General features: G+C 36.0%; 1 protein-coding gene and 1 long non-coding RNA gene across 6 annotated transcripts in view; one reads left to right on the plus strand and one right to left on the minus strand.

Annotated features, from left to right (window-relative positions):
• PRKG1 (protein kinase cGMP-dependent 1) overlaps window positions 1–16,208 on the minus strand; it is a 1,184,353-nt gene that overhangs the window by 68,528 nt on the left and 1,099,617 nt on the right. The gene's annotated exons all lie outside the window — the stretch shown is intronic.
• Window positions 1,179–16,208, plus strand: part of LOC143653918 (uncharacterized) — a 67,718-nt gene continuing 52,688 nt past the window's right edge. For 2 of the 3 annotated variants that reach the window (XR_013161611.1, XR_013161610.1), the window contains exons 1-4: window positions 1,179–1,275; window positions 7,531–7,608; window positions 8,140–8,230; window positions 13,539–13,637. This is a non-coding gene — a long non-coding RNA (uncharacterized LOC143653918). The remainder of the gene's footprint in view (window positions 1,276–7,530; window positions 7,609–8,139; window positions 8,231–13,538; window positions 13,638–16,208) is intronic. The other variant, XR_013161612.1, reaches the window with a different exon arrangement.

The raw sequence follows: 16,208 nt of genomic DNA on the forward strand, positions 1-16,208 counted from the left end.
GGAATCTTCTAGCAATAAATTAAACTCAGAACACAGACAAAATCTTGCTGTGGATACAGAGTAAAAATGAAAAGCTTGAGAAGTTCAGTTAGAGATTTGGGTCCTCAACTGATTCCAGTTTTGCTACTTAGGAAAGAATACTGTCACACCAAATTGTTAAGACTAAATGACTAAGGATATTTGGTGATACTTTCCTTTCTCTGTTTTTAGCACACAGTTTTGGTTAAAAAAATACATATCAAAAATACATAGCTACAATAAAAGTAGTACCTTTATTTTATTGCTAGGCAGCTTCCAAACAAAATATAAATATTAAACCCCATGAGTTATTTGGGCCAGTGTGAAAACAAATAAATGTGAGAAGTTGAAGCATTAAATTATGCTATATTTTGAGTCATTTGGATGCCAGATTCATTCAGTTTTACCTTCATCTTTCTTTCTACATGACCGATATGTGGATTATGCCATAAAAAATGCAGGTCACCAAATGCTCTATTTCTTTGTCATCACAAAACCCTCAACCATTCATTTTTCTAAAATATTTCTAATGCTCTTAATTGTTATATTGGTATTTTCCCTAAGTTCAATTTGCAGTGGACAAGACCCACAGTAATTCATTATACATAACAAGCGTCACTAAGCAGTCTCCCTATTATTTCATACACATTAGCTCAGATAGTAAAAAGTTCCATTTTACTCACCTTCATCTACATGTTTGATGGCTTAGGCTAATAAATCCTATCATTCTTAATTTTTAAAGTGAAAATGTCATTACCCAGATAAAGAAATTTACAGTGCTTTATCTTTAATATTGTCAGTAGGTATTCATTTGTGTAATTCCTTAGCACTGATAGCTCATTGCTGTTTACTTTCTCTTTTTTCTATATTGAATTTCACTAGTAAAATGTTAGTCCAGCATGAAGTTTCCCATTATTAAAGGCAGAGGCATAGAGTGCTGAAATAGAAACATTAGGGAGTTTTGTTAAATAATTTATTTAACCTTATATCCTAAATGTGTATTTAGTTTTCTCTTTACTAGTTAAAATAGCTCAAATACTAATTCTGTGGTGCCTTTTAAATGCTGTATAATCCTAAGCACTTAGTCCTGAGATCATTTCTATCTTTGAATAACAGTCTTCATTCCCCCTTCTTCTATTGTCATAACCGTCTTGTTTCCATGGAAACTGAAGGAAGAATGAAATAGTAAAATGCCTCCATCTTAGGTCTAAGTTGGCAGTGTTGTTTTTCATTAGGAGCATCAATTTATTCAGTCAGGTAAGAATATATAGCCTAGTCTAATAAATGATACAGAATAACAGTTGACTCTTTTTAAAACAGAAAATTGTTTCTAGCTAAAAGGACCAAAAGCTTTCAATAAGAACTAGTTAATTTGTGCTGAGATTTAGGAGTTTTTATTTTGTTCTTTATATCTTTTCTATTTGGATTTCCTATTACCCTGTAAAATCTTTCAAAAGAACTAGTGACTTGTTATATTCCTGCCACTCTTAGTCTTTATTAAATATCACTAAATCAACTTCACTAGGCCCTAGGTAGAGACTTAGAAAAGAAAAATAAATCTTCGTAAACATAAGGGGATTTAGGCAAGTCATATAAAACTTGAAGCTTTATCTAAAGTATTGATTACTCCCCACATTTTGCTCCACTGGAAATCATAAATTAAAATGAATTTCTGAGTTAAGTACAAGCCAACTGTATTTGAATTGCTGAAGGGATCTGGAGGAAACTGGTTATATTGCTTGCTTCCAGTAAGGAAGAGTCACCTTTTTCTGCATATATATTTTAAATTATTCTATTTTTTTTAAAAAAAAACAAGATATATATCTTACTTCTTTGAAGGGAAACATAGACGGGCTCTTAAAGATTAGAGTAATAAAAAGTCAAGGGGTTAAATGAGGCTTCAAATGGTTGAGTAAAATGTTATGATTATAGGGCATGGCCTTTCACAGAGAAAACATACACAATTTCTTTTTGCTTTTCCCACAGTAGAAATAATGGACACTTTCTGAAGTGACATATTTTTCCTCCAATATTTTCTCGTATGAAGATGGAGAGTCTGGCTGAGGAAATATTAAGTGCTTTGTTACTCCTGGAGAACTGGGTAGCAATCGTGTTTAACTGCTGGCACATCCTTCCACTAAAGAATTACAGGCCAAAGGGGAAAGACCCTGAAGTTCATTATAATGACAAACAAAATTAGGATATTGGTAAAGAAAGAAATTAAAAGGATGCACAAGTGACACAGATACTGCGATCACCTCAACTGTCTCTCTGATTAGGGAAGTTGTTTGAGTAAAGCAAAAAACAACAAAACAAAAAAAACCCAAGTATGTTTTTTTATGTATTCTAAACTCACAGATGAGGACTCAAGATCCTTAAGTCCTAATATGAGAAAGGAATTTCTAATGAGAACTAAGTCCAACATTGAAACAGATAATTTCTTTTTCTTTTTATATAAATTCTTAATATCTTCGAAAGCCACCAACTCCATGGAAGCTATGGTATTTACTAGTTTCTTGAAAATTTTTATTTGGGTTAATTGTCATACAAGCTAATTTCTTATCCTTGTCTTTTACCGAAAATAATAAAATCCCTTTGAGAATGAACAGAGATGGGAAATGATAGTTAGTTATTTTGGCACCTAAAAAGCTTGACTGAAAATAATTCTTAAGAAATTAAACATCTCGTTCCTAACCCAATATGCTATTTTCTTAGGAAAAGATGGAAATGGTGCAAGATAATATAGATTACACTGTAAGATAAATAATATTACTTATTTAAAAAAAATCATTCCTGGCTTTTTCCACTAAAAGGAAAAAACGGCCTAGATACAAAGAAGCTCTGTAGCAACAACTCCTTAAGACATGGCCAATTTCAGATCTAAGGGAGAAAATATACAAGAACCACCTAGAAATCTTGTATTCACAAAGCAAGGGAGCTGTCAAAGGCTAATGGGTCTGTCAAGAAGAAACATGGAGTCAGCCCACTGGCAAATGACTGAATACATTTAACCCATGAATTCATAATGATAAAAAAGTGGGCAAAGAAAAGTTGTTGCCAAGAAATAATGAGGATGCCAATTACTCTGAAAGTTGGTAATTAAAGGGAAAAAGATTAATTAGACATTTACCCTGCCTGTCTTAACTGAATAGTGAGAGGGTAAACAGTATGTCAGATTCCTAGTTGATAAGGGAAACTATTCTGAGAATTTCAATTAATAGATACAGAAAGAATGATAAAAGAGGACAATATCGACATTAAAAGTCTAGTGAAATAGTTGATTCAGGCAATGATCAATGCAGGATATTAAAACATTTAACAAAAGCTTGATAGGAAACAACAAAAAAGGACCACACTGCTGCCTCCTAAGCCACTGATCTAATTTTTTTTTTTTTTGGTGCATGGTCTGGGAATCGAACCTGGGTCCCGATGTGGAAGGTGGGCATTCTACCACTGAACCAGCCGTGTACCCCGCTGATACAATATTGAGTAGCTAAAAGTGTGACAACAAGGGCCCGTTTGCCTTCTATTAGAATGCAGTATTGGAAGGTACTGAACCATCAATGAAGTCTTCTTGCCATAAAAGTGAACTTGAACAACAACCAAAAAATGTGGACCTCACCTAATCAAGTCTTTTGGTTTACAAAGAAATACAGAGAATAGAGAGAGACACAATAGATATCACCCTTAGGAAAAATCTGAAATGGGGGGGGGGGAGGTGACACCAGGACATCTGATTCCATTTCTTCACCAACTTAATAGCATGGGGTAGTGGGGGGAGGGTCCTCCAGATTAAAGGAGACTTAAGAGAAATAAGTAAAATGCAATATATGGAACTTATTTGGATCCTGGGTCAAACAAAGTCACCCATAAATAGAAAATGTTTGAGAAAAACTGAATAAAGACTAGATGTTTTTCATCTTGCTAGGTGTTTTGATGATACTGTGGTATGGTAGCAAAGTGTCGCTATTTTCAAAAGATACACATGGAAGGATATATAGGAAATGCTCCTATAGTATCCCATTTTTCCTTTTATTCAAGAACGCAACACTCAATGATCTAATTGCTACATTTCTTAATAGATTTTAGATTTCTCAAGAGGAAAGAACTTTAGAAGGAATAATATGATGTTAGTGATTTGCCTTGAAAAATCTCAGCCAAAAAAAGAAAAGGATTTGATGAAGCAAATGTGGCGAAATGTTGATAACTTGTATCCGGGTGATGTGTAGAAGGAAGCTATTGAAACACTCTCTCTGTTTGAAAATTTATACAATAGCAAATTTAAAAGTTTATGTCATGAAAATATGCATGTGTAATGGTTGGGAATTCAAAAGTTCACAAATGGGCTTTGGCAGCAGACATCTGGTAGCCAGTAAGAATCCCTGATCTGCCTCTATGATTTGTGTGGCCTTGAGCTTCATCTCTCAATTTCCTCCCTATAAAGCTGGGCAAAAGAAGAATATTGCCTCATAAAGTTGTTATTAGTATTAGATGATTAGTATTAGTATTACGTGAATTATCATTCACGTAATGCCTGGGACATATTAAGTGTTTTTCCACTGTTAGTCATTATTGTTATTATTATATCTACTTTATAATTCTTAAAAATATAAGTAGAAAAGGATTATTTTAGATTTACACAGCACTTTAACATTTAACAAAGTGCTTTCAAATACGTTTATCTCATTAATAACCATAATATAGTCTGTTTTAGTAGAATACATTAGAATTTTCCATATTCTCTAGGATTTGGGTTATTTTGGATTACCTGAATATTTGAATCAACTGACATTTATTTTCTAAATGTTATAAAGATACATTACTAATTTCCAGAAAAAGTAGGATGAAGTAATGAATACAAATAAACCTTTATTTTATGGTTTCAAAATTTGCAGATCCTCCTGGTCATCATTACAAGTAATATCCACTATAACAAAACTAATTTGGAGTATTTGAACTTTTTTGGTTGTTGAGATTTTTCATAAGTAGGGGCTTAATCCCTATCTTATGGCAAATAGTATCTAAGTCTCTAATAAATGCATTGATAAGCTGCTCTCTTATTAAAACCTTCAAATTCTGAAGAAGTAGCTTAAGGATATAAATGAGAATACTCATTATAAAAAAGATGGCTCTAAACAGTTGACAGTAGTCCCCAGTGGCAGGATGAGTTTATTTTTTTGCTTTTGCTGCACTGGTAAAGATTGAACCCAAATATTACAGCTTAATCAGCATCTCTCTTTAAAACAGCAGTGCAAGCTCACTAATTTAATGACTGGTGAATTCAAATGAGTCCACTAGGACCTGAGGTGTTAGGGGTAAATGAATGAAACACTTGACCTTGTTCAAGTCACAGACATGTGCCAGCTAAGTGGTGGGGGTGGGGACGACTAATTATCAAGGAGCTTTAAAACTACTCTTCTATCAAGACTTTGTCAGCGACCACTACTCATGACAGAATCAATAGATATTTGCAAACAAAACTACATGAGCAATCCTCCCTTGGCTCAAAACATCCTTCTTCTTTATACAGAATAGGGTTTTAATAAAAGTAGATAAAAGCCCTTAAACTAATACAGATGCCCCTACTAAGTGCTCCTATAGTATGTATTTTCTTTTATTAAAAAACATGACAATCAACAATTTAATTGCTGTATCTCTTATTAGATTTTATACTTCTCAAGGGGAAAGAACAGATCCTCTGTTTTGTATTCTCATTGCCTAGTACATGTCTGGCATATTTGAATTGAAAAATTGTTGACTTAATTCCCCACAATAATGATGTGTTGTCCTCTGGACACGGAGCTGGCACGACCAGTCTGCCACTAGATTGACACGTGCTTTGTATATGGAAAGATGTGCACCTTATCTCTCTCACTTTCTTGTCTTCTCCTCCTGGGATTCAGCTAAACAAATTTTCAAGGGGGCGCATCCTGTAGCCATGAGGTAAGTTTAGGCAATGCTCATGATTGAAACCATCTGCTTTAAAAATAAATAGAGGAGGGCGGGCCCTGGTGGCTCAGCAGGCAAGGATGCTTGCCTGCCATGCCAGAGGACCCGGGTTCATTTCCCGGTCCCTGCCCATGTAAAAAAAAATAAAAAATAAAAAAAAATAATAATAAACAGAGGAGACCCGGTTTTGATTCCTGGTTTCTGCCCATGAAAAATAAAAAAAAAGATGTATAATGATTAGTACAAGTGAGTTGGGAGGGAGGCGTTTATATTAATTCCTTTATTGTGGTTTTCAAACTATTTTGAATCCATATTAAGAAATGCATTTTCTTATATATATCCCTTACATAGATGGAAAAATTCACAAAACAATATTACTACACACAATTTATTTTGAAATCATAAGAATACAGGTCATGGTCCACCAGTGGATTGTAACCCACAGTTTGAAAAACACAGTAAAGATGTTTATAATAATTCAAGCAGTTTACTATTTTAAATTGTTATTCTCTTTTTAACAATAGCAGATCCTTTGTCTTTCCTATCCTTAGTAACTTCCTCTTCTGACACAAAAACTCCAACGTTCCATGTATTTCAAATGTCCATTTTTAGCATCTGAGGGTGTACAGATGACAGAACCTTAAGGATTGACATGGCTGTGCCTCTCCTCTTGTTTGTGGCACTCTGCTCAATCAGCAGGGAGTTGAATTGGCCATTTGGTCTTGGAAGCATTTAGGGAATAGTAAACATGTCAGTGGACTGCAGATGACAATATAGCATTGTGTTGGCAGAGTCTATTGTTTGTGATTATCACCGAGTTGGAATTTAAAGAATGTCATGCCCTTTATTTCTAAAAGTTAATGAAACTATGTCAACAGAACTTGTCATATAAAAATGCTGCTATTTGGAGCCTGTCAAATTTGTGACTTTCAGCCCTCAAAAGTGCCTCTAGTTTGACCTGTAGATGTTCTTTTTTGTGATGCACTGAATTTCACAATATACTCTTGTACTGTATTACTGATGCAATATCAGCCTTCTATTATAGATACTCATTTTACCTAAAATCTGTTTGTATTTTGTATTTGTATTGTCTTAATACAATGCCATGTTGCATTTGTATTGTCTTAATACAATGCCATGTTTTCTATCATAACCCAAAGGGGTATATAAATAAATAAAGAAAATGCATTGTATTATAAATGAAGTAATTACCTTTAAGGCTTTTATAGTGATAGAGCATCTATTGTAAAGAATGCCAGTCAATCCTCTGCAGCACAAACTGGGTGTGAGTGTTTTCCCAGCTTCTGCACATCTACTAACTGTAACATCTTAGGACATCAACAGAGTTTTAACATCCTCATAAGTCAGATTATCCAGTGAATTAATCGGCCTTAAAATGCTTAAAATTCTAATTCTTTGAAGGAGTAAAGATGATTTTTCCAAAACTTGAGGATTTAGGAAAGAAACCTTGGAATTTTAATTGAATGCAGATAATATTTTATATGATCTGATTTTATTCTAGCATTTGAATTAATAACGTTTTTGTAAACCATGTCCTTCTAGAGCTTAAAGTCTCATCAGATGCCAGCTGTGATACTTTTATGGCACCTAAACTTTTCTCCTGAGTGACTCTATAGGAAGGTAAGACTCATTGTCAACATTTGATAGAATCTATGCCTGATTCTAACACAGTTTTAGTGTGGCTGATAAATGGAATAGAGAGATTAAAATATTAGCTAGAAAAATACTCTGGAAAACCCAATTGTTTTGAATGCCATAGCTTTATAGTATACCTTGGGTTTTAAAAAAAATGGTGGGAGCAATTATAGCTCAGTAAATGATAAATGCTTCTAAAACTCTGATTCCTTTCATTCCCTCCCTGCTCTCCTATATATATCCTTGTACATGAAGTTATTGCTCTGGTCACACATGTCAAGACATAAGGGAATATTAATCAGAGTTTGTCAACAGCCTTCTGAAGAAAGGGGTCGACTGTCCTCATTGGGATTGTTGCTCAAAAAAGCACCATCTGTAATTTGGTCTGTTTACCAAGGGGTCATCCCTTCAATGACCTTTCTATATCTCCAGACAAGTGTGTGGAACCCATTTTACATTAAGTTCAATTTAAATTCATATACATATATTAAATCATATTCTTTGTCATTGATTTAGTTGTTCAAATCATCTAATAAAGTTAAGATGAGAGAGAAAACTGAAAATCCCATTCAAAGGAGTATCTGACAATATTCGTCTCACCAACTTGGTAAGCAAGGAACCGTGACTTAGGAAGACAGCTTCTGGAACCAGGTTATTTTCAGTAAAACTGATGTTTTAACAAAATTGTGACATTTTGATATGCCAAATTTACTAGTATAATAGGCACCCTGTGCTAAAAAAAAAAAAAAAAATTCAGGGCCATTTCAACAAAAGATACTTCAAAAAATGAATTCAATGAGTCATATTTTTCCAAGTGCTTAAACAGAAAGTGGTCTTAAATGCATCATCTTAGGATGCTGCCTTAACCTGTTTCAAGGTCCTTATAATTATTACTATTCAATATGCTTGTACTGGTTTGAAAGGATGTATGTCCTGTAGAAAAGCCATATTTTAATCAAAATCCCACTTCATAAAGGAAGAATAATCCCTATTCAATACTGTATGTTTGGATCTGTTACTAGATCATCTCCCTGGAGACGTAACCCATTCAAGAGTGGTTGTTAAACTGGATTAGGTGATGACATGTCTCTGCCCATTTGGGTGGGTCTTGAGAAGTTTCTGGAGTCCTATAAAAGACGAAACATTTTGGAGAATGAAGGAGATTCAGAGAGAGCAGAGCAGGATGACATAGTCATGAGAGGCAGAGTCCACCAGCCAGCGACCTTTGGAGGTGAAGAAAGAAAATGCTTCCCGGGGTGCTTCATGAAACAGGAAGCCAGGAGAAGAAGCTAACAGATGATGCCATGCTCGCCATGTGCCCTTCCAGATGAGAGAGGAACCCTGACTGTTCACATGCCCTTCCACTTGAGAGAGAAACCCTGAACTTCATCGGCCTTCTTGAACCAAGGTATCTTTCCCTGGATGCCTTAGATTGGACATTTCTATAGACTTGTTTAATTGGGACATTTTCTCAGTCTTAGAACTGCACACTAGCAACTTATTAAATTACCCTTTTAAAAGTGATTCCTTGGGCGGGCCACGGTGGCTCAGCAGGTAAGGATGCTTGCCTGCCATGCCCGAGGACCCAGGTTCGATTCTGGTGCCTGCCCATGTAAAAAAAAAAAAAAAAAAAGTGATTCCTTTTCTGGTATATTGCTTTCTGGCAGCTAGCAAACTAGAACAATCCTTAAGCAAGTAAGTTCTCGAAGTTGACTGAAATGTTTGCCACTTTCTGAATATAAGAGAATAGCTTTGGTTTTATATCCCTACATGTTTGATACACTAGGGAATAGATGGGTTGCCTGAAATAATTTAATACAGTTTATAAAGTTGACTAATGCTCGAAATTTATGCATTGGGGAGAACTGGTGTTCTTCCCAATACATGCAAATGGCTGGGAACAACAGCCATGCTTCAATTCTATGACCTCATCTTCCTTAAATAACAATTTAAAGACATAAATTAAAGACATAAATTAATATGATATATTAAGGTAATTGTATGAGAATGCTTTATGCCATCATTTTAATTCATTATTTAAAAATCATCTCTTTCTCAAAATATTCATGGGGGAAATACTAGTCTAACATTGCCCAGTTTCAAAGGTATTCTGTAATTTTCTAAAGGCATTTTATTGAAAAATAGCCTGACTTATTATCATATCTAAATGTCACATTGGCAAGAAAAAATTATATGTATAAAGATGAAAATGAAAAATGCTCTGTTTGTAAAGCAAACTTTACTGCTAAGAGTTATCAAAATGTACCTCAAGCAATAAAGCATTATTTTTATGGAAATATTTTTAAACAGTTTTAATTGTGAAATACAATATATATGTGGAAAAGTGATACATTTCAAAATACAATTTAACAAGTAGTTATAGCACACATTTCAAAGTATGGTATGAATTACAGTTCTACAATTTCAGGTATTTCCTTCTCGCTGTTCTAATGCATTGGAAACTAGCAAGAAATATCAATATAGTGATTCACTAGTCACAATAATTTGTTAGGTTCTATCTTCTCAGGTATACCTCCTCCCTCTCATTCGATCCTTCTCCCAGTCTTCAGAGATATTTGGCTAATAACCACTCTGATTTCTTCATGTTGAAAAGAGGTGTTCATATTATGGGGATGCAACTGGTTGATGCTCTTGGAGAGACTGGTAACTCTGGGTTTCAGGGCTTAACTGGCATAAGAACAATCTGGAAATTTTAAGTTTCTGTAAAATAAACTTAGTGAGTGAAACTTTCATAGAACCTCAGGCTTTTATAGAGTCCTGGGTATGCTGTTGATTGGGGCTTGGCATACCATGGCAATTTGCAATATCTAGCTGAAACTTGCATAAGAGCAACCTCCAGAATAGCTTCCTGAGTCTATATGAATTCTCTTTGCCAGTGATAAATTATTTTGTTACATTTATTTTCCCCCTTTTGGTCAGATAGGCATTATTGACCTCATGATGCCAGAGCCAGGCTCATCTCTGGGAGTCATGTCCCACGTTGTCAGGGAGAAATATACCCCTGTACATCATGTCCCACATAGGGGTGAGGGTAATGAGTTTACTTGCAGAGTTGAGCTTACAGAGAGGTCACATCTGAGTAATAAAAATGACTCTCTGGAAGTGACTCTGAGGCATAATTATAGGTAGACTTAGCTTCCTCATTATAGAAATAAGTTTCATAAGAGCAAGCCTCAAGGTCAAAGACTTGGCGTATTAATTTGCGAGCCCCTAATGATAGAGAGAGAATAAGGGGTTTCCCAGGTGGCAAAGTTTAATAGTTCCATATTTTTTTTTCTCCAGTCTTCTAGGGACTTTGCCAATACTTTAAAATTACCTTCCCAACATATTCTGGAGTGTATTAGGGTATATATTAAGCTATACAGAATCATAAGAACTCATTCCCAATTCTAGGCTCCATGTATTTACAAAATATGTAAATATTTTGGATGAAGTAAGCACTAATAGCAAATACATTCAGATTCTAAGAGGAAAGAAATATAACTCAGTGACTTTTAAAATATAGACCCACAAATTATTCCACAATCCTTAGGGTTCTGTTTTCTGTTGTTGACCACACAGCTGTCTTCATTATGAATTTAGAAAACAGCAAGGCAAACTAATTGTTTACATAAAAGGGAATAAGCTGCTGAAAGAATGACTTTTAACTCCCATGAAGCATCTTGGAAGCATAAAGCTAAAAACTAGAAAGGATTTCAAGATTGTCCTTTCTTTAGGGTAGGAAACAGGCTCACAGGGGTCAGAGTACATGCTCAAGGTCACTTGGGGAAGTTAGTAACACAGCTGTGTGTAAGGCTCCCACAACTTCCAGATAAGGTTCCTCTTATTCCATGAATATACCCTCCCGGCCCTGAGCCACTAGTCTTGCTCTTACTATTCAGTGGTTTTCTCTCTAGTATGACCCAGCCTGATACATAAAGCAGAATTGGAATTAAGCTATATGCTATCTTCACTCCAGTGAGAGAGGCTGCCTTCGCTGGGGAAAACAAAAAGCATTTTGACCATTTGTTTAAAATTGAAACCATTGAGAACACAGATAGATATACTAAGGATTATTCTTTTCTGCTTTTTAAAATGACTTGCAGCACAAACTGGCTTAGGACGTTACATACCAAAAAGACACCTGCATTGGGTTACTCTCTTTTCTATTTATGGAAGTCTGGGGCTCCAGAAAGGCTGACCTAATTGCCACATGGGACCAAATTCTCCTTAGCATTTAAAGAGCTCTTGATTTTTTAAAAAGTAATTTCCAGTTGTCAGTATGGCAGTGATCGAAAGTATCATCCTTCTTTCTAAGAAGGAAACAGAGTCACAGTAATCAGTTGGCTTGTCTGCCTCCACCCAGCAAGTCAGCAGCACTCAAATTTCCATTGTGTTTTGCTCTGTCAATTACAAAAGGATGTATGCAAGTACATTCACCTTTATAAAGTATTGCCACCTAGGGAGTCTTAAAGATAAGCACTGTAGACAAGAAATTAGCAAATGGCCTTTGAGAGTTTTAAAAATTTTAATGAAACAGAGAAAAAGAATCCTATCTAAGGCCAAATAGCTTTTACCCTGAAAACTGTTTCTTAAGAGACCTCCCAATTACCCTCACTGCACTGAAAGTGAAATTTACCTTGATGCTCTTCGTAGTCATAAGAAGCCCATTGAAGGATTAATCTATTAGCGTTGGTAGCCTTAGATTGTTCTATGACTTTTCCTAGTCTGATTACATGTACTAGAATTTGAAAGCAAACAGCTCTGGTGAGGCTGGATGGCAACTTTTTAGTTCAGGGCCAACTGCTGCAAAATTTTCAAATCTCCTATCCTTTGCCCTGCGGTAAAATGGAAAACAATCTTTATTGCCCAGAGAATGGGACTGTCTTCTGCCTACTCAACCTTAGAACTGGTCAGCAAATTCTAATTCTGGTTTGAGGGCTATTTCATAGTGACACTCTATGTTCTTTCCATTTAATTGGCATATGGTTCCCATTTTGGAGCAGGATATTGCTCTCTTGAATTCTTTCCATGGGGGGCAAAAAACAATTTTCCAGGTCCATTTCCCTGAGAATTGCTTGGATTGAGACCAAGTTGTTTTAAGTAAACTGTTGATAAGACTGTAAGAATACTAAGATCTTTACTCTAAAATGCAGGAAAATACTAATAAGAAAGGTCAGAATTTCAAAGTCAGGGTGTTCAAAAGAGCAACCCTTTGTGTACTTGATTATGCAGTTAAAATCTCATGTTAGATACTAGATGACCCTACATTTCAGTGTCTGTATCCCCAAACAATACAAACCTTGGTTCTGATTAGTATAGTGCCTGTGCTTTGAGATGCATTTGATGAGTGAATTTTCCAAGGCCTAAGCAACTTCACTGGTTCTCTCTGTGTGCCAAAGTGCACAGAGCAACCTCCCTGTGACAAGCGGAGTGAGCAAAGGAAGACTGTCTGTGCTAACGAAAGGTAATGAGAAAACATCTTTATAGTTGTCATATTGTGTCAAGGCTCAACACCAAAGGTAATACTGAAAATATCAAACTAAAATGTTCTTTGCAAATGAACTTGTAAACAGAGGAGGAGCTTTAAATCAATGAGGACTAATTATGGAAATAGGAGTAAAATGTTTATTTGGACTATTTCATGGAAGGACCAAAGGAATGGTCCATGTATAGGCAATATTTCCTATAGGTCTTGAAAAGAGACAAGGGAAGTAGAGAGGTGGAGTGATTGTGATATTTCATTATTTAGAGGCAATAAGCTGGAGCCAATCCTGGAACCTTTATTGATTTTGTGCATCATTCTTTTCTCCTGCACTGGATGGCAAGAGCTGTTTTGTAAACTAGCCTTATTTCTCTCTTTCTAACCTAGTTTCATCTTCCTTATATTCTTTTAATTTTTCTCTTTATATTAGATGTATCTATCATGTGAATGTCCTCTTTTTGGAACAAGACAAAGTATAAGTGAAGGTGCATGGTGGGGAGAATATGGCAGGATGACATGTCATTCCAAGGTAGGTCTTCATTTTTGGTAAATTTATGCCTCTTTGCTCAGCTCTTTCCTTTCTATGCTGAGAGTAACTCATTCTATCCCTGGAAGAAAGTGAGTTTATGTATACAATTATGGCATAATGATTTTATCCTTCTCAGGAGAATTTTCTATTTTTAAATGTTCTTTAAAGAGAGGACAACATGTAAATCTAAAGGAATACTTACCTAGTGTCATAGTCAGGTTCATGTGTCAATTTGGCTAGGTGGTGGTGCCTAGCTGTCTGGTTGGGCAAGCACTGGCCTGTCTGTGGCTATGAGGACATTTCATGGACTTAAATCATGACCACATTGGCTGTATCCACAGCTGACTGATTGCAATCAGCTAAGGGGAGTGTCTTCTGCAATGAGAGATGCTTAATCTAATCAATGGAAGGCTTTTAAGGGAGATTCCAGAAGAGACAATCACTCTTTCTGCTTCAGCCAGTTAGCCTCTCCTGAGAGTTCGTTGAGAACCTTCATTGGAGCTGCCAGCTCACAGTCTGCCCTACAGATCTTGGATTCTTACATCCCCATGGTTGTCTAGCCAGCCTGTCCTGAGAGTTTGTTGAGGACCTTCACTGGAGGTGTCAGCTCCTATCCTGCCCTACAGACCTTGAACTCTACTTCCCCATAGTTACATGAGACACCTTTATAAATTTTATATTTATAGATATCTCCTGCTGATTCTGTTTCTCTAGAGAATACTAGCCAATACAGCTGGTATAAGACAGAGGAGTGAAGACTTTCTTGACTAAGAAATCACATCATGAAGGAATGCAAAATTTATCATGAAGATGATCTGACTCTTCCTTAAAACAAGTCTGCCTTTCTCTGTGACAGTCCAAGGACCTGAGGTATACTTGCTCAGTCCTACACTTGCACAGATTTCTACTCTCTCCTATCCCACTAACCTTTCCTTCTCTACTGGATTTAATACACTCACCTCTATCTCAATATTAAAGATCGATAATTTCCATTACACTTTTCTGGCTATTTTCCTTAAAATTTATTATAATTTTGTAAAGTTTATTGACTCTTCTTTCCTCAAATCCAATTCTTTCTCAGTCCATCTTACAGTGGATCCATCCCTATCAGTCCATCCTAGATGACAACAAACTCGTGTGTTGCTAAATCAATTGTCACTTGTTAACCTAACTTTTTACAACTCTCAATAACATACAATATTGCTGTCTACTCTTGCTACTCCCAATCTTGAAACATAATATACCATTGGCTTCTGCGGTGCCATGTACATCTAATTTTCTTTCTTCCTCTCATCCTCCCTTCTGTGATGGTTGATTTTATGTGCTAACTTAGCTAAGCTATGGTGCCCAGTTGCTTGGTCAAACACTAGTCTAGATATTGCTATGAAGGTATTTTGTAAATGTGAATAATATCTACATTCAGTTGACTTTAAGTAAAGGAGATTATCCTTGATGATGTGGGTGGATCTCATCTAATCAGTTGAAGCTTAAGAGGAAAAAGCAAAAACTTAGGTTACTCAGAGAAGAAATTCTGCCTCAAGACTGCAATGTCAACTCTGCCCAAGTCCCCAGCTTGCTGGCCTGCTCTACATATTTTGGATTGGCTAACCCACACAATCATGTGAGCCAACTCCTTAATATCTTGATATATATGTAATCTCTGCTTGGTTCTGTTTCTCTGGAGAAACTTGGCTGGCGTGCTTCTCAGTTCTTTTTCTGCCATCCCTGGTTTTTACAAGCTAGAATTCCTCAAGAACCAGCCCTCAGTGCCATACTCTTCTCACGCTCTACTTCCTACTTCATCCACATCTGCAGACCTGCTGAACTATATTTCAAAGGCACCTCACAGGCACCTGTCCTAAAATCAACTGCTGATCACCCCCAGTTTCCACCTCTCCAAACCTAGGAACTATGAAATGTGAATGCCATCATCTCTCTGATTTATAAATCAAAAATCCTTGCACCAATCCTTGTTTCATCCTTGGCCTCTCTCCCTTTCATCACCAATATCTATTTCCTTTCAGAAGACCTATTGGCTTTATCTCCTAAAAATCATCACCCTCACTCTAATGCTGTCTACTATCAGCTTTTACCAGGAAAATATTGATTGCTATTCCTACTTTAACATTACCTCCTCCAAACAGAGAAAAAAGTGTCTAATTATTATATAAACCAACTCATCATTTCCTAGGTTATAAGTTTGAAATTATTTCCCCAAATGCTTAAGATGTCCTATAAAATCTTGCAAGATTTGATCTCTGCCATTTTCTCCTATCCCATCTCTCCCTCTTATTTTCTATGTCCCAGCCACACTGATAATTTAGTTCCTTGAATGTGTGGTAGTTCCCCTACTTTGTACATGGTTTCCCTTTATCTTGGATGCTCTCTGAACCTCCTTACCTAGCTAATTCCAACTAATTTTTGCCTAGCCAGCAGCAGCTAGTTCCTCAGAATTCAGCTCCAATCCAGTATAAATGTCCCTTCCTCAGGATGCCTTGATAGAATGATTAAAGTTTGTCTCTCCTCCATTGAACCATAGCTCTCTGAAGGCAAGGACCCCATCTATTTTGT

This window comes from Tamandua tetradactyla, chromosome 13 (assembly GCF_023851605.1).
Source record: "Tamandua tetradactyla isolate mTamTet1 chromosome 13, mTamTet1.pri, whole genome shotgun sequence".
Taxonomy (NCBI): domain Eukaryota; kingdom Metazoa; phylum Chordata; class Mammalia; order Pilosa; family Myrmecophagidae; genus Tamandua; species Tamandua tetradactyla.